At 45.7% G+C, this 26,752-nt stretch overlaps 1 protein-coding gene across 1 annotated transcript in view; it reads right to left on the reverse strand.

The window, feature by feature from the left end:
• The window catches only part of abd-A (abdominal A), a 93,125-nt gene that overhangs the window by 60,963 nt on the left and 5,410 nt on the right, over positions 1–26,752 (reverse strand). Inside the window, exon 2 of the transcript XR_004468555.1 lies at positions 26,091–26,146. The gene's annotated coding sequence lies outside the window, so the exon portion shown is untranslated. The remainder of the gene's footprint in view (positions 1–26,090; positions 26,147–26,752) is intronic.

The following is a 26,752-nucleotide window of genomic DNA, read 5'->3' on the forward strand; positions in this document are numbered from 1 at the left end:
ATTGGAAGCCCATTCAACCGATATAGCCGCTGCTCCCCGCTCTTTTAATTACGCAGAATGGATTCTCAATCGAATTAACTTTCCCACCCAGCCAAGGAGCAGCAGGACGCCAGTTTGCCTCGACGGCACTCGCTACCTACAGATCGAGAGGGAGAGTTTTTTTTTTAAGGATTTACCTGCCTTGTGCATCAGGTGACGGCGACGCGAACGGGTTGTGACCTGCCAGTGCCTCCGACTGTGGCTTATTGACCCCCCGCTTCTTTCACCAGATTGCGATGCGTAAAATTTGTTTTAGCAAAACATACAACATTTTTTTACGGTGCCGCTGCTGCTGCACCAAAAGCGAAAAAAACGGAGAAAGGCGCATATTTTTATGATATGCCGCATAAATGGATTTAAAAATGCTGCCAAACAGGCAGCTGAGGCCCATTGTCTTCCTTCAGCGCGCTTTATTTGTCATTTCAGTGGAACTGTCTCCGACTCCGTCGCCGTCGCCGTAGCCGTCGTCAGGTTGCAGGCGACGCGGTGGCACAAAGGGTTGCAGGGACTGGGCCCGAGATGACAATTGTTGCGATTCCCTGGGTCAGAGTAAAGCCGTAAATCAAAATTCGTGCCACGCAAAAGTGAAAGTCGGTAGGCAGGAGCGGCTGTCCTTCAGCTTGCACCCTTCCCCAACGCTGCCATGTTGAATTTAGCATGGAACCGCCACCCCATTCACCTGGTGGCACCACCACAGGCACGGACGGATGCGGTCGCGTCTGGGGTGGCTTTCTTTCGGCATGTAAATGTTTCGTTTAATCCTTGTAATGACAGCATTTGCTGTAGCTCCCATGGAAAACGGGCGGCGCCTTCTTTCCCCTCCTTTCGTTCCTCCAGCATCTGATAAACCGCAACAAAAGGATACAGCCACAGCCCCTTTGATGTCGCCCATCTTGCTCCTCAGCTATTTATGAAATGCGCTTTCATTCCACTTAATCGCAGAATGCCATTTACTTTGAAATGCCTTCAATTGAAAGTGCTCGCCCCTTGCGTCCGAGGGCGTGTCCTTGCTCCGGGATAAACATTGAGGATGTAACGGCAGCTGGGTAAAAAACGAAACGCTATCGCAACATCATCTAACACACTACGTGGTACAATTTTTGAAGTTTTCTTTGAACATTCCTTCGGAATTTGCGATGGGAATGGAAGAAAATAAACTATGCCTGCGAATAACAGCAGCTATTAAAGATGGAAAGGATAACAGACTTAAGTAAAATGAAAACAATATCTAATAATGAATTAAGCACTCGAAATGGATTTACATTTAAAGTGTGTTTTGACACAACAAACAATACTTCAGGGTACCTTTTATAACCTGATTAACATACGAATATCTTTGAGTTGTCGAAGTAAATATTTGAACAAGAGTATGTATGATTCTCCATTTTCCTCGTTTGGAACTTGGGTTGGGAAAAGGGCAAGTTCCTTGATTGATTTACCGACTGTTCGGAGTGGCTGGTCGATAACCGAAACGCATGCAATGGCCAAAGTGCCGAGAGAAATATTAAAATTCAATGCATTGGACGAGAGACGAGAGACGAAAAAACTTAACCGCTTCATAAATTTCCCCGATGCAACTCCCCAGAGATGGATCAGGGGCACGGCGCAGATCTGTTGGCGTTAACGGAACATGTGTTAATTTCAGGATCGTAAAAACAGTGCCACAGATATGGCGATTGAGACGGTGATGGCGGCCACGATGACGATGGAGATTGAGTTGAGTAAACATTTACCGGATTCCAAATGGAGAATATAACAAAAGCAGAAAACAAAATCCCAAACAAAGTGAATTATTTATTCATTTTAAGGTTTTTCCAAGATAAGAGACGAGTTAGGCCAGGGCCAGGGGCAGGGGCAGTGTCGTTGGGTGTCAGCCTGTCAGCCTGGAATTCAGTAAAATACGAGCTAGAAATATGAAAATGGGAGACAGAGACAAGAGAATCCAGAATAGAGAATAGAGACCTGACCAGCAACAACAAGAATGGGCCACAAATGTATTTGAAAATATTGAAAAACAAGTTTTCCATCGAATTCGTGACCAAATCTATGTCTATGCTGGTGTCTGCATCTGCGACTGGGGATGGGCATACCACTTGAGTCTCAAGTGTCAAGGAAGTCTGCCTGTTTTGGCATCCATATAGCAATTAGATCAGAGACATCGCTCATTGTGAAGTGGTTTCCCTTGCTGGGGAAAGAGCGGACATGAAACGGTTTCGAAATGAAAAATGGTGCTATACGAAGCATATTTATGCCTATTGCGATGCCGGGAATATCAACGAGTCGAGTGTTCTAAGGAGAAGGAGGAGTTTGGAGCTGGAGCATGAGTCGACGCCGATAAATGCAGCAAGTTTGCGTCTTGAATTTCAATGGCGGTCGTCCACAGCTCCGCAATGGGTGTCCAGGGGAAAGAGAAGAGCGGCAAACGGGGGGCAAAGGGTCCCACATCGATCCGACTTTGACTCTCAGATGTACTTATAACGAGAGTCAAGTGCGAGGCCAAACCGGAGGAGTCCCCATCACATTGCTGCGCATCGCATCGCATTAAGTCGCCCATTTTAATGCGTTTCTTCGACAGGCCATGAAAATATGCCTCGAGATTTTTAAAATGTTTTAATTGAGACTCCGCACCAGACAAAATGTCTGTTTTCATTCTTGAGATGCGAAAGTGGCCCCAGACAATTAAAATTCTGAACGCATTCAATTACTTGGAAATCTTTTCGTTATCTGCTTCTGCGCTCCATCCTCCATCATTCGAATCTCGTAGCAACGAAATGGCGACGGCAAAGCGAGTCCCAACAGATACAAATAATTCGAATCTTCTAATATGTGTGGAATGGAGCAAGATTCATTTAATACTCGTATTCAAATAGTTTTCGCAAGGAAGCAAAATAAGTACCCATGTTTTATTTCATTTTAATCTGTGGGAACAAAATTTACGATGTTTTCTTTCTTGTCGAGTTTTTGAGATTTGTTGACACAAATAAAATACAGCACAAAAGTTCTAAGAGAATCAATCCCTTTGGCCAATATAAAAGTCGTAAATCTCAAAAGTTTTCCTTTGTCATCGAGTCTGGCTATTGGGCTTTGAACGAATCGTTTTTAAATTATTTAAATCAATCTTTGAAAATCAAAATATATTTTAAGGACTTTATAATGATTATTTACTTTACAAATTGTTATTGGCGGTTTTAATAGCGGCTTCGTTGCACTCGAAATAATTATGACGCACGTCTCGCATTTCCAATGTCATTAGCCAAAAATAATGTATAATCATTTTAGCGACACCATTTTACTGGTTAAAGTACAAGTTATAGCCTCTGATGGTACATATTTCAGATTTTGACAGCCACATGGCCCGAAAGAGACACTTTCGTGAGGCTTTATGGAATTGAATGGACTAATTTGCAAGGCTTCAAAAGTCAATAAAAAGTATAAATATTAAATACACGATCTGAGTCAAGCAGAACTTATATATGTTCCTAAGTATATGCAGTTACGTATATAACGAAGATAAAAATGGCGAAAGCCAATTTGTCCTTAAGCAGAGTGCTCTGCAAACAGGTTCGCGATAAGTCGGGGCGGGGTCATTAAGCGCAACTTGGCGGAGCACAATCCCACCGACTACCTACCCCATTGAATCATCGTAAAGTGCGAAGTTTATATCGAAAATTTAAATTAATATGCCGTTCGATGGATAATGCATTAAGTAAATACACACTGTCCGAAGTCTGTGCGCGGGTATGGGTGTGGCAAAAAATAAATATATATGAACGTGATATGGTATGGTATGGTATGTTATCGGGAACAGGGCGTGGTAGCTGCAATGCTGTAAAAGTAAGAAAAGGCTTCAATTGATTTAAAGTTTGGCCTTCAAGGCAGTTCCAAATGCAAATTGGCTGGGCGGTCCCTCGTTTCCCGTTTTATTGCGAATATTAAATGAAATTAATGAAATTTTCTGCGCCATAATCCTTTGCAAAACGCATAAATTTTCTCATTAAGTGTGCGCAAATATTGTATGTATTCCCATTCCCAGCAAGATATGTACATACATATAGAAAAGCGCCTGCTCGCCGTGTATATATATATCTATTGATTTTTATCTCGTCGGCATCGAGGGATGTTGATGTTGCCTGCCGAGGCCCAACCATGTATCCTGCCTCCATGTATAAGGCCTGCGGCTCCTTTACATGTGCAGAATAAGCTCGCCTTTACATAAGCGACGCCCAAAAGGGGAAAGCTTTCAGCTCGCTTTTTCGAAATTGAGAACAAGTTTGTCTGCAAAGATACAAAATTTTCGTTGTTTTCATATGGTACCTATTCATCCTTATTTGCTTATCACTACATACCGCACGAAAAAACATACTTCTGAAGCTCATTTTTTAAGGAATCGCATAAAATAGACCCAAACTTTAATCAGGGATCAGATGACTTAAGGATATTCTTGCTATATAGCAATATAGATCTCCCAAACACGCTAAAAGTAGAAAATTTACAAATTTACTGCGACATACTATTTACATCTCAATTACATGTCTCCGTGGCGACATCTGACGCCGTACAGATTTGAAAAGTTTGTACACTTGTTTTTTGTTTGGTAGTTTGAAATAAAACTGTTTTTTTAATAGATTGATTGGGATTTTGGCGCAGATCAGGAATATATATAGTCTAAAATCCGATAGTCATCGGAACACTCCTAGAAATGCCACTATACATGTCTTCTACACAAGATAAAATATTCCCTTAAAATTACCCCCTTGCGCTGGCGCTCTCTGACGGAGCACTTGCGCAGCTACTGCTTGACAGATCCCCCACCAGAGGTCGCTTATGTGGTGCTGCTCTTCTTCTTATTTACCAGCAGAGAGAGACCATTCGTCAACCAATCAAAATCTGTCTCTTGTCTCACTTCCACGCGAAATACAGAAGAGAAAGATAATAAGCGGCCATCATAATGGCCGCCCCTGGGAGTGTGTGTGTGAGTATTGGTGAATTTTATCTGCTGCTCTATCGCTTCGTCGGCGACGTCTACGAACATGCGCAGGCGCCGGCTAGTGGCAGCTCTGCTGGGAGCCGGAGGAATCATATTACAACAACAAAACAAAAAGGCTTATTTCAACTTTTAATTTTAAAATATATATAATTATTATGCTTTAAAATTATTGAAAAATATAAAATTTAAAAAAAAAACATCTTTCTGAATTTTTGTGGTCGATTTGTTGATGGATTGGCGGATCAATTTCGGATGGGATTTTGCTTGCGGGTGGCTATTACGGACTTCGCTCAAGACACATTCACTTTGCTTTCGCTCTGATGTCTGGCTGCTGGCCCAAACAAAGGCCCCCCCCGTTCAGTGGAGAAAAACTGGATTTCAGATATGCGTGACATGTCCGCATAATGCTGTCGAAAATAGTCAAATAAATCAATCATATTTACACAAATGCCCCTGATATCCGACTCGCAGGTTGACAACGCTATGCCCGGCGTAGCCAGTCCGCAGCCGTTGCCGGTGACAGTCTGTCAGTTTGTCAGTCTATCAGTGGTTGGCAGGCAATATGCAAATGAATGTAGCCCCCGTCTGGGCCCATGACAAGCGGTTGCTGAAAACGTGTTTTGGCATTTGATTAGTTGCCATCGGTAGCGTAGCGGTCTACGGTCCCAAAAGACAAAGGAGCCCAACATGGCAGCGATGATGAGACCGAGCCCCACAGCTGGCCGATGACTGTCTGCCATGTCATTGGTCGCCCGCAGCACTCATTGCGGAATACAGAAAGATACAGCCTCGAGGCTTTTAAAGGTGTGAAATGTCTGCCACACCACAAAATCGTAAGTGGAATATTCAATTGTGGGAGCACAACAGACTAATAGGGAAAATAAAATATATAAGTCCGCTTTATACAAATCAAAACATATCTTCAACTTCACTTCAGAGCTCTGTCCGTCTCGACACATCTGTCGTATTCAATACACCTTTACTAGCAAATCACAGACGTGATTCCTCTAACCACAAGAAAAACGGCATACTTTGTCTCTTTGTACTTTCTGCATAATGCGACATTAAGCTAATAAAAGGCAGCTAAAAAAGCAACAAAAAGGAAGAGAAGAAAAAGGCGTTTTCATTCATAAAAAGGCCGCAAGTCGCGGCTGTTTTCTGTTCTATATGGCAATGGGGGGCGGGGGAGGTCGGTCTCCGTATTTGACGCGCGCTTTTATGGGAGATGGATGACAAAGCAACACCCACACCCCGACCCACACCAGGACCCGGACTGGCCCAGTCCCGGTCCCGGTCCCATCCAAGGCCGTCGCTCAGCTTCCGCCGACATCTTGAGCGGCACTTGACTTGGAGTCGTCTGCCTTCGTTTAATGGTGGCCATAATAATGCTTTATTTTACTGTCGCACGAGTATGTGTGAGCGGTTCAACCGGGCCCAGCGGTGTGTGCGAAAGTGTGTCTAGGTGTCTGGCTGCCGTCTGCTGCTGACCGTAAAATTTTAATATATCTCGACTGCTCCCACAGTCTCGTCAGAATTGCTAGTAATGTCAGTGCGTTCACGGCCCCACAGCGCAGCCACAGCCACAGTCACAGTCAGCCGGCCGCCTTGCTGTACTTTTCGCGCGGTCTAAATCAATCTGAGTCACATTTACGAGCGTTTTATGTGATACACTTTTCACCTTGACATTGAATGAGGCTGCTTTATCTTCATTGACCACGTCTCCGGAGAGCTGGGAGTGGAGAGCCGGGAGTGAAGAGCCGCGCGCCCGCAACCTGCCTCAACGTGCCCCACATGGAAAGTGTCGTAAAACGTTAAGTGAATGATGAGAGTCGAGCCGGAGGGCAGCCAGTGAGAGTGGGAGAGCTGAGGCGGTAGCGGGAGCGGGAGCATAATCCATCATAAACATTTTTATGGGCTCGCACTCGCACTTGGCCCGCTCCTGCCCCATCCTCCCCCCGCCACGCTGACGGCTCTTGTTGGCGGTAGTAAAATTCGTTAAATGCTCAACAAATTGTTTATTACAGCAGTTTGGCAATAAATGCCCCCATTAACTCAGTTTAGGTGTTGCCACCGCACTTTTCTGTTTATCCACTTCTCGCTGACACCGCGGGGAGACCCCAACAAAACAATGCGGACGGCCACATTGAGGATAGCGTGGGAGTGGCCGCATACTTTTGGAGAGCACTTCTAGGCTGTTTATGGGAACATGATCGTCGCCCGACACAAGACACAAGCTTATGCATTAGCTCGAGTCGAATGCCACGTGTAAATATTGAATTGCTGAGGCATCAAATAGATTTTTTCCAGCTGAACGCGACTTGTACTCTTAATAGAATGCCAAATTTATATTTGAATGTACGATTAGCGACTATTGAGTATGAATAAGGCAACAGGCTTTCTTCAGACAGGGCTTAGGTGAGTATTCATTGAGCCTCGTGCGCAGCCATGTGTCTGTGTAGCTAGTCCAGTCCAGATACATGCTTAGATTTGCCACAGATACACAAGTATCTGTGTGGATATAGCATGAATGTATGCATAAGTTATCCACCAGCGGAGCTGTGGAATCAGTATCTGCTGTCCCCCTTTAGAAATTGCGAACAGCATCGACGGCCGGATACACTGCTGGCACAAAAGAGCTTCGTTGGACCACCCGGTGTCCGGGGCGCCCGGGCAGAGCTCCCATTATAAGGAAGTTGAATGGGGCCATTTGTGTATGGATTCCATAAGCGAAGTCACATCCGTACGACCCATTAAGATACACACAGTTTGGCATGCGGGCTGCCCAAATGAGAGGCCCACACCCTCAACCTCACCCACACAGCGCCAATCCAGCCTCCGAGAGCACGAGTGTGCGTGTTTATTTATATCTCTGCTGTAATGTAATGTGTGTGCCTGGCGATGTGTCACTCTCAAAACAGAACGGAGCACTCCTCGGTGGTGTCCGTCCGGCCGCCTGTCCGTGACCTACTTGCCAGATTTTTGCCTCAGTCTCCGTCCCCCCCATCCGCACATTGGGATGTGTTAGCGTCTGTCTGTACGGCGTATCTGTCTGTGTGCCACATTGTTTATGGCCCAGAAAAGAAAACTAATTGCGAAGTCCACATTTTTGTCTTAGTTCCGTAATTAATTCTATTGGCTCTGATTGGACCAAATTAAAACTATCATGCCCATTCCAGTCGGAGAGACTTGATCGCGTCGATCGGTTGACGGCAAAGTGTAAATGCTAATGATCTTTCAGCGAACAAAAGCACCGATGCACCATGGGAGATGAGCACAAAAACGCAGATAAATATCTGATGAAACACCGTTTCAACGAAACTTAAATAATCGATATTATTCATAACGTCTACAAACAGCGAATGAATTAAAATGATCTCCTACTTTTGATAACGATTTCAAAGTTAGTTTTGGAGGACTACGTCTACGATTTCGGCTGTATAGATCCCCAGACTTGGGATCTGGTTCGAAGACCAAGCAAATGGCAAGCCATTAGTTCGGCGTTCGCATACTCCACCTCCTTGGACTTGCATCAGTTCTGTCCTCTCCTTTCCTGTCACTTATCGTCCAGAGAATGTTAAGTGCAGGGCAATAGCTCGATTTAATTTGTTTACAGTGAAGACAGGGCATTCAATTGATTTGTGCCCACTGTGACTGTGCGACCTCGCTGGAACCTCAATCGTTCCACTGCCAGTCTAGGGACAGGGAACACTAATGGCCCTGGAGCTGTGCCTTCTGCCCTGGCGGCACAATCTTTGGGAGTTTTATCGAGTTGTGCTTGTGGCCCCAGTCCCAGGGCAGTCCCTCTGCCTCTGCCTCTGTCCGTTTCTGGGCGTACGCCCCTGGGCTCGTCGAGCGCAATACTCATTTAAATTCATTTCGAATGTGATTTTGTTTGTATTTTCTTATATTTTTCCTCGCTTTGTTGTTGTTTCTGGTATTGGTGGCATTTGGGGACATTGATAAATGTCGCAAAGCTGCGCGGGACTGGGACGAGGTGGGGAAGGCGACTCCAGGAGTCACTGAACGCTTAAATCGAATCGAATTCCCACATTCTCTTGGCCTTGTTGTTTTGTTCTTTGTTGGCTTCCATTGTTATCCAAAATGGCTGCATTATTTGTACAGACTTCTTCATGAGTTTCCCACTCGCACACACATGGAGATGGAGATGGTGATGGTGATATCCCCAAAGGTTGTTTTGTTGTTCTTCCCTTTCGGGAACCTGTTCTGAACCGACTTTGAGGGCGACTACGTCTCCAGTTGTGATTCATGTGTGGTGCTCTTGATGCCGCTGCTGTTACTGTCGTTTATATTGATGGGTGTATTTTATTTTACTGTTGTGCATGGTCTTATATATACATAAGAGTATATACATATTTGGGGAACCACAGCCAAGACTTCTATGTGCTTTCTAGCTTCGACTGCACTGCCCTCCTACTCGTATATTATCGTTTCTGTCTGATTGTTGGCCATTTTCATAAGCGAACTAAATAAAATTCATGGGTTCCACTTTACCTCCACAAATACAGGAATCCTCGGGTTAAGTAACCAAAATATTGAATTCGATCAGACGGGAGGATATACATAAATGTTTTAGTCGAAATTGGAAGAAAAATATTGCTATGAGATCGCCATGAATTATTTATAAATGTATCGAAAAAAACAATAAATAAATGGGGTGTAAGTGTGACGAAAGCTGTCTACAAAAGGCTTTTACTTTCCAACTCTGGAGGATATAAATTAAACACAGAAGAAAGCGACTCTTTTGCATAATCCACTCATAACGAAATACAACATGAAAAGCAAGCCATTACAGAATGCTTATTTAATTATGATTGTCTTTATTCCTTGGCAAATAAGATCATTTTACGCAAATGCAGCTGGTGTCCGACTACAAAAATCTATTAAAAAGAGCCGTCCAGACAAAGCCCACCCCTCATGGACTCCTTTTACTCGCACAGCTATAATTCCCCCTAGGAAAAATGTGAGTAAAAAACCCCGAAAAAGGAAGGAAGGAAAAAATATAAAATTAGTTCTGGCTGAGATTTGAAATCTGCCCGGCCAGCTATCTGCAAATGATTGTAAAATGCAGAGCTGCGTCTGGAGTTCCCTGGAGTCTGGTTGGGAAGGGAAACCATTCGTTTGATTTAATTAAGCTCTGGTTGGGGAGTCTAGGAACGGGAGGCGTCTAAGTAATGCAAAGTGGAAAATCAGGTATGACACCTCAATGTTTGTGGAATTGCACTGTCTTGGCGTGCAGCTCCGAATATCTATGGGATACTTTCTTCCCATACATGTATCTCAAATGGATATCAACACGCAGAGAATTATATCTACACTATAATGGGATGGGTATTAACATTTTCTGAGAATATTAAGGGAGTATGCCATGCCAGGCTTTAATTCGAATACAAGTTAAGGGCTGTGTGCAAAAAATCTCGTCAATAATGCTCCGAGTAATGCACCTCATTTCACCTCAGGGCCAGACCCAGCTTCGACAATGGCGAGTGATGTGAAAAGAGGGGAAAATGGCAACAAAATTGGTGACTGCCAGCAGCAGCAGACAGGAAAGCTTAGAAAAATGCCAGACAAATTTTATATAAATAATTCATTGTTGTAACGTGCACAGCTCGTCGAGGGTATTTCAGTTAATTAATGAAACGCATCAAGGGCGAGGGACAAAGCAAAAGACCGAGACCGAGACCAAGACCGAGACGCAATTGACGCCAAATGGCCCCGGGCGGAGTCGCAGACAGGACCCGGAGAGATCGCCGGTGGATTTGTAGGATGGTGGCTGGAGGGGCAAGGCAGCCAAATTAATAACAGACGGAGGCAGCTCCGCAGCGCTCGAAATTTGAGCAAATGGCGCAGCAAGGACTCTGCCTGTATGTGAACGGGGATGGGGATGGGGATGGGGATGGGTATGTGTCTTCGTGTGAGGAAAGAGTTCGGGGCTGCGGCTGCGGGTACAGTGCAAATAACGGCAACGTAAGCTATCCTCAGGTCGAGGTGGTGGTTGCAACTCCATTTCCACCACCATTAAACTTGCCTCACGCACACACCTACACACAATTACAAAAACACACAGATACAGAATCATGCTGGCTTCATCTGCCATCCGCCATCCGCCATCGGTGGTGTGGTGGTTGGGCGAGCGCGGAATAAGCCAAACGATATTCAAATTTTCTGCACAAACTTTACGGAGCGCATCAGCAGCAACAGGGCGGGACTGTGATGCGGTTGGGGTTGGGATTGGGGGTGGGGTTGGGGTTGGGAGGTCGTGGGCACGTCATGTCACGAACCGCGGCTCCGGCATTAGCTAATAGTCAGGCAGCGGCAAAAGTTTAAGCCAGCACACAAGTGAAAGCTACCTGAGGGTCTAAAAGATCGAAGCTCGGATACTCTTTGGCAACATGCGTTAAGGATGTAATAGATCAAGGGATACAATTTTAATAATATGTGGATTTTGTTAGAAAAAACATTTTACAAATGAGGACTTCTTCAATTCCAAATAGAACGTGTAGTGTAAAACACGGGACTAGAAAACCTTCCCTTTTTTTGAGGAAGGGTATAATGAAAATGAACCATCCTATCCCATTCCACTCCACGAGCGCGATGTTCATTACACAAAATTTGCATTTAGACGCAAACATCGCGTCATCGGTAGGAGGGATGGAGTGGAGGGGGTTAGGTGGAGAACGTGGGGGGTGAGTGCCGGGTGTTGGGTTGTTTTTGGGACAAGGCAGACCGAAAAGTGCACTTAAACATAACTCAGGCTCGTGACATCGCGAAATTCTTCCATTAGTTCCTGCCGGATCCTGTCCCGGCCTCGGGCCCCTGCCAACCTGAGAACTGTGGGTGCATACGAAATTTGTGGGCATAATCGACAATCTGCCTCATCAAGGACGTCGCCATTGCTCCATCTAAATTATCGTCATCACCGCTATCGATGGATGCGAGTGCGATGCTGCTGCGATGGGGGACTTCAGTTCTTCAGCCCCAGTGAGCGGTTATTTACGAGGCAATCCCAATCGACGACAGCAGCGAGAGGCGGGAACTGTGCGGGGGGGATGGGGATGGGGATGTCACTTGTCGGCTTATAAACTCATCGCTTGCTAACTTTATGGCCTGCGGCGATTTCGTCAGCGGCCACTGGCTCTGACTAAGCCGCTGACTGAATTGATTTCAGAAGCCATTCGGATTCAAATGGCTGCCAAAGTCGAGCGGAGAGGAGAAATGGCTTAATTAGAGGATTCGATTCGCCATTCACCTGTCGCTGGACACAATTTCAGACAACATTTTAGCTGGAAACAAACAAACGACTAACAAGAACCACAATTTCTGAACACGAGGCACCCTGTGCGACCGCTTCAGAATATGCTCGAAGAGAACGTCAAAAGCTCTCTTTTGACACCAGAACTCTCTTAAACTCTCAGCGCGTAGCATATGTTTGTGTGGGGGTGGTGTGGGGGCAGGCTTTAACAGTATACAAATATTTGTGGGTGTCAATAAATTAAATAAATACACAAATATTTTAAGCGGTTTTTTAAATAGAATAGCAGAATAGAAAATATCAATATATCTAACTAAAAATATAGAAAAACACGAAAATTCTGATTGATTAATTTGTTATGGAACTTCAGAATAGTAGCCAAAGCATTGTGTATACGGTTCACTTCTCTCAATAAGAGATATTATATACACAATACATATAACTCAACAATTGAGCAAAAAGCCAGACACAAAGAGGACAAGGGACATTGTTCATGTTCCCTTATTGTTCCGCTGCTTGATTTGGTTGATTCAAAATGCAATTGAATTTATCAGAAAACTTTCGTGATGATGGATTCTAGCTAAAAGCTGAGCTGCGGATTCCTTTCATGGCGCAAACCAATTTTTCGATTCAATTATTTTCAATTGCGAAGAAGTGTGAGAGAATTCAGAATGCACACCCGAACCGAACCGAACCGACCCGTTCCGCTCCCAGCTGAAACGTGCAATTGGCCAATGGAATTTTTCACTTCACTATTCTCTGCTGTGCACGCCCCTCTGCTCCTCTCCTCTCCTCCTCTGACGCTCAGAAACGTCTGCGAGAAATACTTGTAATCAAAATGGTCGTCGCTCTCGCCAGAAGGTGTGGATAATTCATTTTCCTGCAGTCCAAGTCCATGGCAAGCTGCTTGGCATGTTGCCGATGAGTGCGTTGGCCCCGCTTGACCGACACGGACCGGTCCTCCTCCCTTTGCCCTGCAGCAAGCTCAATTGAACTTAATTCGCCTGAACCCAGAATTGAAAGAGAATCGAAACAGAGCCAGGATTTGGGCGCTCTCAGCCAGACGCAGAAACGTGTTCAATTTGCGCTCATGAATGTTTCAGCATGTAGTTATTGGATTTAGTTTCGGCACTTGGCACTAAGCATTTCTGCCATTTTGCCCCATTCTCACTTGTAGTCTCGTCTCTGCCCGACATTTCTGCTGGCTGGCGAAGCGTGATCGAAATTCGCAAGCAAGCAAAGTCGAGGAAAATCTCATAAGGCATCAAGTGTGCACAGCACCGGTCTGGGGGCCAACTGAAAATATTAAATATTATATGCTAAAAGGGGGGGGGCTCCCTGATTTTCCATTCGGACGTGCTTTTATTAAACTCTCGATGAGAAGGTTTCGAAAACTTCGTGGCTATAAAATCTCATCCAATCCATCTGATTATACCGGGATTAACGTAAGCATCAACGTTCCACCAAGCAGGGAATACATACATCAAGAGGTCGCTGAACTCAATGATTTAAATGAGCCAGCAATGGAATGATTGATATCATTTCCAAGGTAACTCCCAGACAAATTGGGTCAGTCGATGGCGATTGTGGCCCTGACAGTGAAGAGAGAGCAGCAGCAGCAGCAGCTCGGCGACAACTACGTCATAAAAAGTAACATAAAATTCCCTGCGACGACCTTGAAAGGCAGTAAAAATTTTTAATGACTCTCACTTTTTACGGCCAACTCTCGTAGAACGTAAAACTTGAACTGTGACGGGCACGGGCACAGGCACAGGCACAGAGCACTTCCCAGCCTGGCAGCATCGTAAAGCGGAAAGAAAGCAAAAGCAGTCGAAGTCGAAGCCGCCAGACGAGGTGGTTCTGTTCTGACTCTGAGAAGAGATCGCTCCGCTCGTCCGCCACAAATTGTCAATAGCCCACTGTGCGGCCATAGTGCGTAGATTTAAACTGGCCCTGTAAGGCACATACTCGTAAGAACGTGTGTGTTCGGCGTGTGTTTTGTTATTATTATTCTACCTTATTTTGTATGCCCCGACCTCCACGATGCGCGGTTGTCCCTGTTTTATTGCCCTGCCGGTCGTGCCGCTGGCATGGCATTGAGCCCAACCCTTTGTCTAACCAAAGAAGGCTCGGCTCTCGGGCTCAACCCTTTGAACGAAGCGGGCAACTAACGATAATTGCGCGCAAGTTGCGCCTAATTTAGTTTCAAGGTCTGCTATTTTTTGTGCTCTGGCAACGGCCTGGAAATTATCATTTCATACTTTATGGCAGCAATGTGGCATAGGCGGGGAACATTCTCTTAATTGGCCCTTCGAAACTAGAAATAATGACACTCAAGACAAGGCCGAGAAATGTGCTGGCATTGAATGCGTCCTACACGGAAAAGCGGAAAAGTTATCAGTTTTCAACGGAGCACTGTAGGTGCAAGATCAACCAGATATGCTTTCACTTGGTCCATTTCACTTGAAGCATCCCATTATATCAAAAAATTTGCATTTCCAACGGCTGTTTTTGAAACTTAAGATACAAGTTGCGGCATAACTCTTATTTGTAGCTTTTAAGATACAAATAGAATATAATTATTATTTTTTAGAAGTCAGAAGAAAGTGTTATCTTTGATCTTTTCATTAAAAATTGGCAAATATACATACGTTTTTTTCTGATATTGCAAAATATGATAAATATATGCTGTAAAATATATAATTCACATTGATCTATTTAGGTAAAGTTTGCATTTATAACTCTTATTTGCAGGCCATGGAAAAAAGTGAAAACAGTGTAAAAGACTTTCAAAAGGAATACAATTATATTTGTTAAATCGAAGGACGTTTCCGAGCCAATTAAAAACAAAAAATTTAATCTACTAATTTATAAAGACAGAAACAGTATTCGGTTATGAAAATGGAGCACTTTCAACACATGTCATTCAAGATATTAATCATCCAATTGTCTACTCAACAGCCTACTCAAAAAATCGAATGTCTTCATATATGATGATTGGTTGATTGATATTGGTTCGCAAAGTACGTCTGTCATCCCAACATGCTGCTCAAGATGAGTGAAGCTTTTATTAATTAAGACACCCATATATCATTATAGCCGAATAAGCTGTCAGACACCTGTCTTCCGATATTCATGGCATTGGGTTTGGGAATTTTCCGTGTTCCGCGGGGTTCATTATGGAAATGGCTTCTGTCTGCTGATAAGAATGTTTGTAGAGACAACAAAATGTGGAAAACTTTTAATGAGAAATGTCGCCAGTGCATGCGGTGCGATTCCATTTGGCTTTTCCCTCGTCCTCGTTCCCGTGGTGGTTCGGGCTCCATTCCATTCCCAGTGGCGTTTTGGCGAACTCGACAATTTTCGTTACGAGCGAGCATCTTGCCAAAATGAGAAAACTTTTGCCAACACCAAACGTGTCGACGTCCCAGCCCGTAGACGTTGGAGGCGGGGTTTGCAAACAGAGGAGCAGACGTAGCCCGCCACGTCCATAAAGCTCCCCGGGCACGGGCCAGAGCGTCACCAGCAGTTGCGTTGCTGAAAGAAAATCTGTTTCGAGTGGCTGCAATCCTCGTGGACGACGTAGGTGTTGTCTGAACGTCAGAGCCCTTCCTCCCGTCCAAGGGAAAGCCTTCCGTCCCATTATTTGCACAGCAGTTGCAACGAGCCAGCAAAGCAGGATACGATAAGGACGATGGACCCTGCTCCCACAGGAGAACCACCCCAACCCCAACATCGGGGCAGCGGATGTATAGGCACTTATTCCGTGCCCTGGGCGGGCGGTGACTTTTCTTTTATTCGAGCATGAAGCAACGATTCGGAAGAATAGCTTCGTTCCCATTCCGTTCTGCCTGTGCTTGCGTCCCCCACCCATGTGGGGGAGCTCGAACTCGACGTCCCTACGGCTCCCTGGCTGGATTTGTCTGACGGCGTTCGTTGCATTTTGGTTAAGTGACGTTCAACGGTCGTGCACTGTCAGAAACTCGAATCGGTTCCTGACTACTCCCACAAAACAGGCCAAAGGAATCGTGCGGAGTTTATATTTACCCAGAATCTTGTTGATCAATGTTCTTTTCTCTAAACATAACTATATCATGAATAACTTTTATACTTGAATTTTTTTGTATTTTCGATACTTTGCTGTACAATTTTTTTACCCATCATCATATTGAACTGAAAACTGAAAATATGCTAATTCTTTTCCTCTTATTTGGCTACCAAATTATTCCGATTTCTTTCAGTGCACAGAGGAAGATTTGCTTCGTGTGTAAGTGCCTGAATTGCTGGGATGTGGATGTTGACATCTATTTCGGCTGGAGGAACACACCTAAGTGTGCTCACGAAGGGAACGACAGCAAACAACCCAAGCTGGCAACGGCAACGGCAACGCCAAGGGAATGCCGGCCTAGATAAGCTCGACAAATAAGAAAATATGATTCCATCTGACTTTTTGTGTTGGCTTACTTTATGAATAGCATATCCCGAGACGGAATCTCGAACAGGTCGTGGAATAAGCTGGGGGACTGGGGGGAAACCAACTTATAGTTGGCCGAACTCTTGCCACATGAGTTGTGTTTCTTTTTAATTTGGCTGCCAAAAGTGTTGGCCAATATTTTTGGTAAAGTTTTTATGTCCCCAGCAGATTCCTCCCCATTCGCCGTGATATTTTGTCAGTCTGTTTTTCGGGAGGTGAGGTGAGGCGGGCTTCTAATGAAATTCGTCACCTCGTCTCGGCATCGGCCTCCAGTTTCTTCCATATTGCGGATTCTTGAGCTGACAAACTTTGGGTCGCTTAATTATTTCCGGCTTGCGCTGTGTGTGGCAGCTGCCAAGGAGAGAACTTTTGTTTATCAAGTCGTTAACAGCGAGGCACAGACCCACAAAGTGCACGCTGAGATGCGAATTGGATTTAGGACCTGGGCCTGAGACACTGTCGGGGGCATGGTGCTTGGTCTCGCCCTTGGGCCTTTATTAAATAAATCAGCGGGCGAATGGTTGACCGCGCTTGGCTACCGCACCTTGGCAGCCATATCGGATGTAAATCGAACACTTAATGGATTCACCTGCAGGGGATAGCGAATCCCCTCACAACCAATAAATTTGCATGCATTATAAGCACGATATAAATTACGAACTTTATTTGTGAATTAAACGTGAAATGAATTAACGTGACTGAAATATTCCATCTTGGCCAGCGGCATCTTGGAAGGCCTAGCACGGAGTCGGAGTCGAGGTATTTGCATAAATTGTTCCTGTAGTTCCAGCTGGATCTATCCTCTTCCGACTAGTCCCCGTCCCCGTCCCCATTTTCCTAGTGAAGCTCCTAGTGAAGTCGTGTTCTCACTGACTGTGACTGTCTGTATATGTAAGTGCGAGTGTGAGTGCAGATAAAGAAGTACGTTTTATGCAATGTTTAAATTAAAATAAATTCTGCATTTAAGATATGCAAATTCTGCTGCGCTTATTGTCCAGTGAATGAACAACTCCCATTCCATGAGAGACAGGGTCTGACTGATCTGATCCCTGGATATGCAGAGTTTGACATTGCAAATACCAGCGCTTCCATTACACCCATATACATATTTTCTTGATTTAAGCAATTGCCTCCTAAATTAATCATGGTTCAGGAATCCATTCAAGCGATTGCCCCTCCCCATCTAGCAGGGAACACAATTTGCCCGCTAATTGTCAATTAGCTGGCGTCAGTGTGTGGTCCGAAGAATGGAAATTTGCATTAATGCGAGGCGTGGGGGAATCTTAATTGAGCTCCCAGTGCCGACGGCAAGTCGAGTCTCGGCAGTGGAGAGGGGCTGGAGACAGACCCAGTTAGGCCTTCTGTCCATGGTTGGGTCCCATCATCTATCGATTCATTTGTCGGGTTGATTCACAGAACTATTCGAATCCTTTTTTTAAAAGTATGTCCTGCCTTATGGTTGACTATGATTTTGTTTTCAGTCCTGGCACATTGCTGGAAAGTTCTCGCCTGCTCTGCGCAAGGAATCGATGCTGGTTCGAGCTGTTGTGACGACCAGGGTGACGCCGCAGCCAGGCCCATTCCATGCCCTGTCTCGCTCTCTGCAGCATACTAGTACCGGTCTGAGCTGTATCTGTATCTGAGTATCTGCTTCGGTCTCTGCTCTGCCCCGGCGACCAACGCGTAGGGTTTCCATGGCAACGAGGTCTCTAATAATGGAAGACACGCGCTGCGGTCCCAGTCCGGAGCGGAGCGAGGGAGAGCGATGGCACTTTTGCGTTTGTGTTTGTGCGTGCACTGGTGTGCGTGGGCGGCGCTGCCGCTGCTTCTGTCGCTGTCGCTACCGACGTCGATGTTCGCGTTGCCACGCCTGAATCGAAACTTTATCTGCGCCGAGTGTCGGCGCATGTGCGAGAAAAGGAGAAAAGGCCCAGTGGTGGTGGATGTAGTCAGATAAATCCAGAATGGCCGCCGAGAAACGCCGCACCGCCACGCTCACCAGTGCACGCACAAACACCAGTGTAAAGCAGCCATTAATCGCTCCCCCCCCTCCACCGCACCGCACCAAAAGACTGGGTCCGCAGCAGCACAGCACAGCCCGTCCGACTGAAGCGCCCCCTGGCGGGAAACCGTTTTTATCTCCACTGCTGATTGGAATTGAAGGATATCTGGCCTCGGAGCAGCTTCCCGGTACGCCCGCCAGGCGTCACTCTTGCGAGGCCAATTGGAACTTGGATTTCTTCCTGGGCGGATTCCGTTCTTTGAAACCTCGCAAGATCCACTCATTAGGTTACTATTAGGGGTACCGTCATACTGGCTGTCCGCTCAAAAAATTTCAAGTCTAAGGAGCCCTGGGGCAAGCCAAAATCTTCCATCATCCCCGTTCCATTTCGGTGCCCATTACCAACGCAGTCAGATGTCAAAGGATGGACACCGTTTCTATCCACAACAAAATTTGTTTTGTATTTATTGTATTGCATAAATAAAATGCCAAATAATGCATAAATAAAGAGCCAATTTGTGGAGATGACTTTGTGGTCTCACAAACGAAATCAATGTTCAATCATATTCCACTAATAGCTGCTGCTGCTCCAACCCTGTATGGTTTGGAAACCAACGGAGTATATTTCAATATTCAATATTATTATCTCAGAGACACATAAGTATATTGAGATCTATCTATTTATTTAAAATGCTAGCACTCATTGATCCGGAATGATTCCGTGAGGTCGGCCCATTACGAAATGAAAACCAAACGCTGTTTCCGATAGCAGGAAACCCCATCGGCTAATTAGTGTTAATGCTTTAATCGCAGTCTTCTAAGTGGAAATTTGTATGCCTACCTGGAGATGCATACGTCTTTATTAGTGGCATATAAGTTCTAGCATAGCTGCTAATAGGTTTCTGATTCATGAATAACTACTAACTGGAGTACAGTGTCCGCCCGAGAGAGTGAACTCTTGGCCATATTCAATCATTTTAAAGATTGAACATTGTTTGAGTTGAATACTTTGTTTAGTGAAGTAAACAACACCATATTTACTTGAATTATTGAAAATGGTGGGAACCCGTTCAGTAAATGTCTTGGCATTTAATTGGATCACTTTACCCATTGACTACTGTAGTTAAAGTTATTGTAAGCACGTTTTTATTGATAGGCAGGGAGAGTAACCATTTTAAATCGCCAAGGATCTCGGCAAAGCTTTCACCGAGGTCTCCTTATCCTTACTCCTCCTCCCCATCGAGGAGAAGAAAAGGACAACCTTGGAGTTCACTCGCTCGCTAACCAGCCAGGGTGGCGGTGGCCTATAAAAGGGCCAACTGCAAAAGAGCAATACAAATAATTTGTAATCAGTGGCGTTAACAACGCGACCCATAAATTTATATTGACCTCTGTAGCCTCGGCGGAGTGTCGGGCTGGGGCTGGGGCTGGGGGCAGCCTGCAGCGCCGTGAATTATGCAAGTGGAGCGATAAAAGCAAAGCCCGGCGAACTAAATTTATTGGATGCCATCCACTCATTAGCATCCAAATGCGGAGCGCAGAGCGCGAACCGGAGACGAACGAACTCATTAACAGCCCCAGCGTCTGAGAACCATGTCCCAGCATCAGCCCCAACCCAACCCAGCCCAGCATCGACAGCCCTGTCCAGACTGCTCCATGGCGCTGAATAAATAACAAAGTGACAACCACAAAAAACGACCACGACCAAAAGGTGGAGAGGGAGGAGAGGCGGTGGGAGTGAGAGTGAGAGTGGGAGGAGGCAGGCAAGAAGACAAGAAAGTGTACAATAATTGGGCTCACAAATCACCAGACAGACCACGGCAGGGCAGGGCAAGGCAGGGCAGCACAGGAGTCACTGTCGATCCCTGGATCGGGGCATCGACGGGACTGCAGCAGCCGGAACACAAATGAACACGAACCAAGTAAATTGAGATTCTTTAAATTTATGCACATATTTTTTTCAGAAGCAGTACGTGGAGCCACTTAAGCTCCTCAACGACCACGAGTCTCGGTCCATTCCACGACGCGCCCCTCGAGAGGACCCCAAGGTCCCACAAACATGGGCCAGCAAATCTGCGCAGGGGCGGACCGTGGCTCCATGCCACCCAACCACATCCGCATCCGTTTGTCCCGTTTGACTCCGATGCTGGTTGGCTTCGCTCCCTGGCCATTTGGTTGGTTGGCCAGGCCCTGGCGTGGCCTGGCGTGGAGTGGCGTGTGTGGCGTGGCATATTGATGAACCGCAACAAATTGGCTCTACGGTGGCAACACCAGCAGAAACAGCAGAAGCAGCAGAGCGCCGCACAATGGGAGCAAAAGCTAAGCGCAGGCACACAAAGTCATGAGCATATTATATCTAAGATAAATATAAATATGTGATAGATTTCATTCAGCAGGTCAGAGTATAAGACTGATTAGGTTTCAGCTGAAAGAGAACCTTCTTCCGAGTTCTCATTATACTTTTATTCGATTCTATCCCAAGTGGAGTCCACTGTACAGATTCTTGCTGTCTCGGGGACGGCACAACTTTTTCTAGCCATTATACTCGAGAGAAAATTGTAAAAAACAAGCGAGAAAAAGAGAAAAATAAACGAAAATAAAAGTAACCAGAAACGAGAAACGAGAAACAAGAAACAAGACAGACAGCCAGCCAAATACTCGCAATCTAGGGAGCGCAATGCCTGCCCAGTCCTCGTATCCAGTTCCATTTGAATCCCGTCTCTCCCCAGCGTAGTTTGGCAATCTGCCATCATTTGGCATAAATCCCCCAAGATAAGACTCCACGATTGCTCTCCAAAGTTCGTCGCGCGCACTAAGCCACGCAGTTTTGAGGAGGAGCTCCTTCGCAGAGTGGGGTCGGGTGGGTGGAGGAAAGTTCATAGTTCATAGTTTGTGCCCGCAACTACTCAGAAATAATATAAATTTTTAAAAACTTTGCTCCTCCCCCAATGCCGACGGGAGCTCGAGATCTCGGCCATATAAGCAGGGCGAAGCTTGGATTGCGCTGAGAAATGCGGCCATTTATATTCCACCTCGGTGGGGTTTGTCCTGATAGTCGTGGTCGTGTCACAAAAGACTGGGTTCAATGCACGCCTCCGTGCCTTTCACTGTATTCCCGCTGTAAGTATTCTAATCTTATCCTAGCTCACTGGCAGATTGGCAGACATTACGATGCAGCACCGCACCGCAAGTTAATTGCCGCTGCAACAAGGGTCATCAATCATATTTCATGGCCTTTTTGGCAGCGATTGGGCTTGTGCCATAAAATGACACAAATGTTGATTTCACAAATGCAATCCCATGATATATGAGAAACAGTAGTAGATAGTAAACATATTTTCCATTCAAGAAATATCTGCCATTTCTATGGCGACCACTTAAAAATAAATAAACCTGAGTTTAAAAATACAAATAAAAAGAAAGAACTTGTTTGTGCTTTGTTTTCTTTATTGGGTGCATTAAAAAATGTAAGTAAATGTTCTCCAGCCCCCTACACACACACACACACAAACAGGCTATAACAAATGTGCTCTATGAGTCAGGCCGACCCACACCCCCATACAGTCAGCCACTGAAACACAAACAATTTGAGTTTTTATACCCCGTGCTCCGAGAGTTCGAGGGTATAATGTTTTTAGTAAACAGTATGTAACAGCCAAATGGATGCGGCCCACATAATTCCATTCATTCTGGATCGAGGTCGAGCTGTGAAGACTTTTTGGACCTCACACTTGTGGAGTCCACATCGGTGGAACCGATTAGCAGGTATCTTATAGCAGAGGTACTCGATTATAACGTTATCCGTTGCTTCATATTTATCTGCTGTGCCCCACTGAGGCGTGTTTACGAATGGGGCCGGACTGGCCCCAGTCCCCAGCCACTGCCAGGAATATAAATTTAAATCCAGTAACAGCAAAAGGTATGAACAGATTTTTTGCCTCGATTCAAGTCAATCTCTGTCTCTATGGTGTGGTGTGTGTGTGCGCTGCTTGCGCAGTCGAATTCGAGTTGGTCGTGGCATGGTTGCATGGGGCAGGGGGAATGGCTGCCAGTTTCAATGGCCGCCAACAGCCCGAGAGCGCTACCTGGGTATGCCTGTGTGCGTATGCGCGACAAGGACGCAGCGTGTGCGCGTCTCCTGCCAGAGAGAGCGGGACAGGTCATCTTTGACTTGCAGTGGTTGCTCATTGTTGATGCCACGTGAGATTCAGTCTGAGACTTGGCTGTGATTGCGGCACCTCTGCGTACATTCTCGCCCATACGTATGTATTTATATGTGTGTACATTCGTGCAGAGGTGCGAAGCAATTACGGTGCCTTGTCCGTGGCAGTATCGGGCCAGAGATTGAAATATATACATAGACACATATGCAGCCCTCACCCTCACCCCACCATTCAACTCGCACCCGTTCGGTGCGCAGCTGTTTATGTCTGTTCACAACTTGCGGCCGTGCCCCTCCACACGTTTCATTAGCCGTGGCCTCCAGCATTCTGACGCAAATAAATCAAACGCAAGGGAATCGCACAAAATTCTCCCTCAGATACAATGGGATGTCGAGAAATGGGACCAAAGTACACCGCAAGAAAATATATTCCCTCTAAAAATAAGGAAGGTAAGCCGAGGCCTGTCCAAAAGTACACAAAAGTTTTTCCGAGCTATCTTCGAAGGAGAATGAATTTCCTTTTCCAGTGCAGGCTGCAGAATATTAACCCATTTTAACCCTCTGCCCCTTGAACTCTTTTACTAATTCCCGCAGCCTAGGAAGGTGAAGTGGGAATGGGAATGGGAATGGCAGCACCTTCTGGCACTTAATGAAATTGAGTTCTGGCCACCGCCACCGCCTCCACCCTCCCCATTTCCCTTCCAGCCTATGGACATGGACTGACTTTTTTTTGGAAGACTGCGGGCCTTTCTAATTGCGCATCCTTAATGTAATCAAGCCACTCGAAGCGGGAACGGCCAGTGATGGGTGGCTCTCCATGCAAATGTATCTAAGAAATTAATAAAATTAATTCACCTTCGCCTGGCAATTGGAATTTTGCACCACGCAGCGCTGATTAACATTTCAAATGAAGTTCCCCACATCTGCCTCTGCCCCAGCGGACCTTACAGCGTCAAGTTACCTGTTCCAAGGGTCCGGCATCGGGGTGGGGGGCCAAGCCAAGCCAAGCCACTTACATGTTCTCTGGTCCTCTTCTACAGACGCAATCTCATTACTTATTTACAGCTGTTCAGACATGCCGAGCAAAAAGTGCTTTGCCGCGCCAAACCCTTTTCGAGATATTGTAGAGAGATATTCTCCCAGAGATACCTTGCATCAATGGTTTTCGTTTTGCGTTACATATATACAAGAACATAAAGACAATTACGAAACATTTAATAACACTAAAATTCGAGTTAATTCTATATACGATAGTTTGCGATTCAATTGAAAATTCCACCTGTTTCGGCTAAAATTTCATTAAATTTGCGCAATACCATCCGTTAACTTATCAATATACCGACAATATCCTTCTTAACAATCTGTGGACTATTTTATTTGGTTTTGGCTCAATGAAGAGGGTAGAGGGGAGAGAGATACATTTAATTAAAAGGCACAAAAGGCAGGCAAATTGAAGCCGCAAATAAAGCAACCAATTGAAGCGAGTGTGGAGAGCGCTTAATGAAACGGGCAAAAGTCAGGCAAATAAACGAGGTATTTATTTACCGCCTGAAGACATCAGCCCCAAGACCAAAGGCAGAGGCAGAGGCAGAGACACACAGAGTCAGAGTCCGACCACAAAGGAAAGACGTCTGCCGTCTTAGTGAAGGGAAAGTGGAGGTGGAGCGACTTACATAAGAGACTGACGGGAGAATTCACTTCCGTGCACTTGCGTGTTTATTAAATTTCTGGGGTTGTCTCATTCTCTGGGCATTGATTCCTACAACGCAACTATGCACACCAGAGCACATGGGGCGATGGAGGAGTGGCAGGGAAGCAGTAAGAGAGTGCCGAGGGCCGAGCCAGATATGGAGCTGGGTTGCTAATATTGTGTAACCTCATGTAATTACGTGTATTCCTCATTAGTTCGGAGTCGTGGCCGGCTTTGGCCAGCTTCCGCTTCCTCGCAAGATTTGCGATGTCAACGCACAGTGGAACTACTTATTGTAAATGCCATCTAAATCGGGGAGAGCTTGAAAAGTTCTTGTTCTTGTAACTAAACAAATATTTGGGTTGGCTTATGTGGTCTGGGAGAATGTTATTGGAAACATGCCAGCAGTGTGAAGGATCGGACACATATGTACATCTATGTATCTTGGTCTTATTCTCAGAAATTTGGGAAATTTTTCGCAGCTCCAATAACAACAAAGGGGATTCAGGCCATTAATTCAATAATACCTGTATGTATTCCCAATCAAAAACAAAGAATAAGATCCCATTTCTCATTTTCTAAAAACATCTCAAACCTCGGTTCGATTTGTAAATGCCGCTGCTATACTTTGGCCAATTACAAATATTTAATAAATCTCTCTTCAAACACTTCTTTTTATTCGGACGTTGCTGCTCAGAAAAGTTCGTTTGATGTTCCATGGTGCAGCAGTAGCTCCGGCGAAGCCGTCATGTGCCCTCCATTATCGGGGCAGGGCGATGGCGGGCTTCAAGGCGAGTCACGTTCGTCGGCCAACCCATTTACTTAGCTAAGCGACGGGGGTTGCACCTGCCTCGCAGAAGCTCCAACCCCGCAGGACAGCCTGCGGAAAACCTCCCCCTACCCTTACATAGAGATTCGCACAACTTGTTACTCGGTCGCATGGGCAGGCGATTTCTCTGCCCTTCCCCGTCCCCCCCCGACTTTCCGATTCGATTTGATGGAAATCTTTGAGCTACACGTTTCTGTTCTTATCGCTGGAATATGGAAATTTCGCCATTTATTTGATCAACTTTTGCCTTTTTTCATATCGAGGCAGCATTCTGTGAACTGGGTCTTGGGCAGGGGCGGGAGGGTGTGGAAAATAAATGGCAAAAGGTACAGCATTGGGTCGCAACTATTTCATATGCCACACAGCACATATGAGCCCTCCGCCTCGTTTAGGAAAGTAATTTAGCAAAAATCATGTTTGCAAATAAAATTCGAAACAGGCGTACGAATGTGGAGCGTTTTAGGGATCTTCCGGCAGAACAAAGCCCGACTGCTGTCTCTCCCCAGTTGCACCAGCGGCTCGATTCAATTGGACAGCTTGGCGGATGCCATACGGGGTTTTATGCGCATCGCCATTATTATTACTTTTATTTAGCATATATCCAAACAAATGAGAGACGCTTTGGATGCAGACTTACCTGGAACAGCTGCGGCCTGGCGACATTCTCGCCCCAGGGGTCGGACGGGAATCAAACTGAAATGAGGTAGAAAACAAAGAAATGCTGTTTAAATGAAGCAAATACAAATTTCGCTGATCGGTACTACAAAATGGAAGGACATCCATTTAATACCAGGAGTGGGAGTGCATACGGGCTTCGGTACATTGGGCATGCTTACATGCAAATACTTTTCACAGCCGATTACATACAGAGCACGAATGACCGGACCCGTACCCAGACCCAGTCCCAGTCCTTGTTCATTGGCAGTATGTGTACGGATCATGTGAGCGACCCGATTTATGCCGGATCACGCTCCTCATTATTATTTCACGCTTATCATTTTATTTCAATTCATTTCGGCCCAGCGCCTCCCCCACCCCCACCCACAGCCGGGCCCGGGCCCGGACCCAACCCATTACCTCGGAAAGTGCGCTTTCGTGTTTGCAGAAAGCGAAAATACAATAAATTCATAGTTGTTTCCAGGGGAGGGGACTGTGAGGGGATCGGTGGCTGTGGCTGTGGCCCCCCGTTCACGCACCACGAGATACTTGTGGTCGTATTCCCACAGAGGCGGCCTGGCATATTTACTCGCATATTGATAGAAGAAGATGCTCGGGAAGATGCTCGAGATGCATTCATAT

The sequence above is a fragment of the Drosophila pseudoobscura genome, chromosome 2, assembly GCF_009870125.1.
Source record: "Drosophila pseudoobscura strain MV-25-SWS-2005 chromosome 2, UCI_Dpse_MV25, whole genome shotgun sequence".
Lineage (NCBI taxonomy): Eukaryota > Metazoa > Arthropoda > Insecta > Diptera > Drosophilidae > Drosophila > Drosophila pseudoobscura.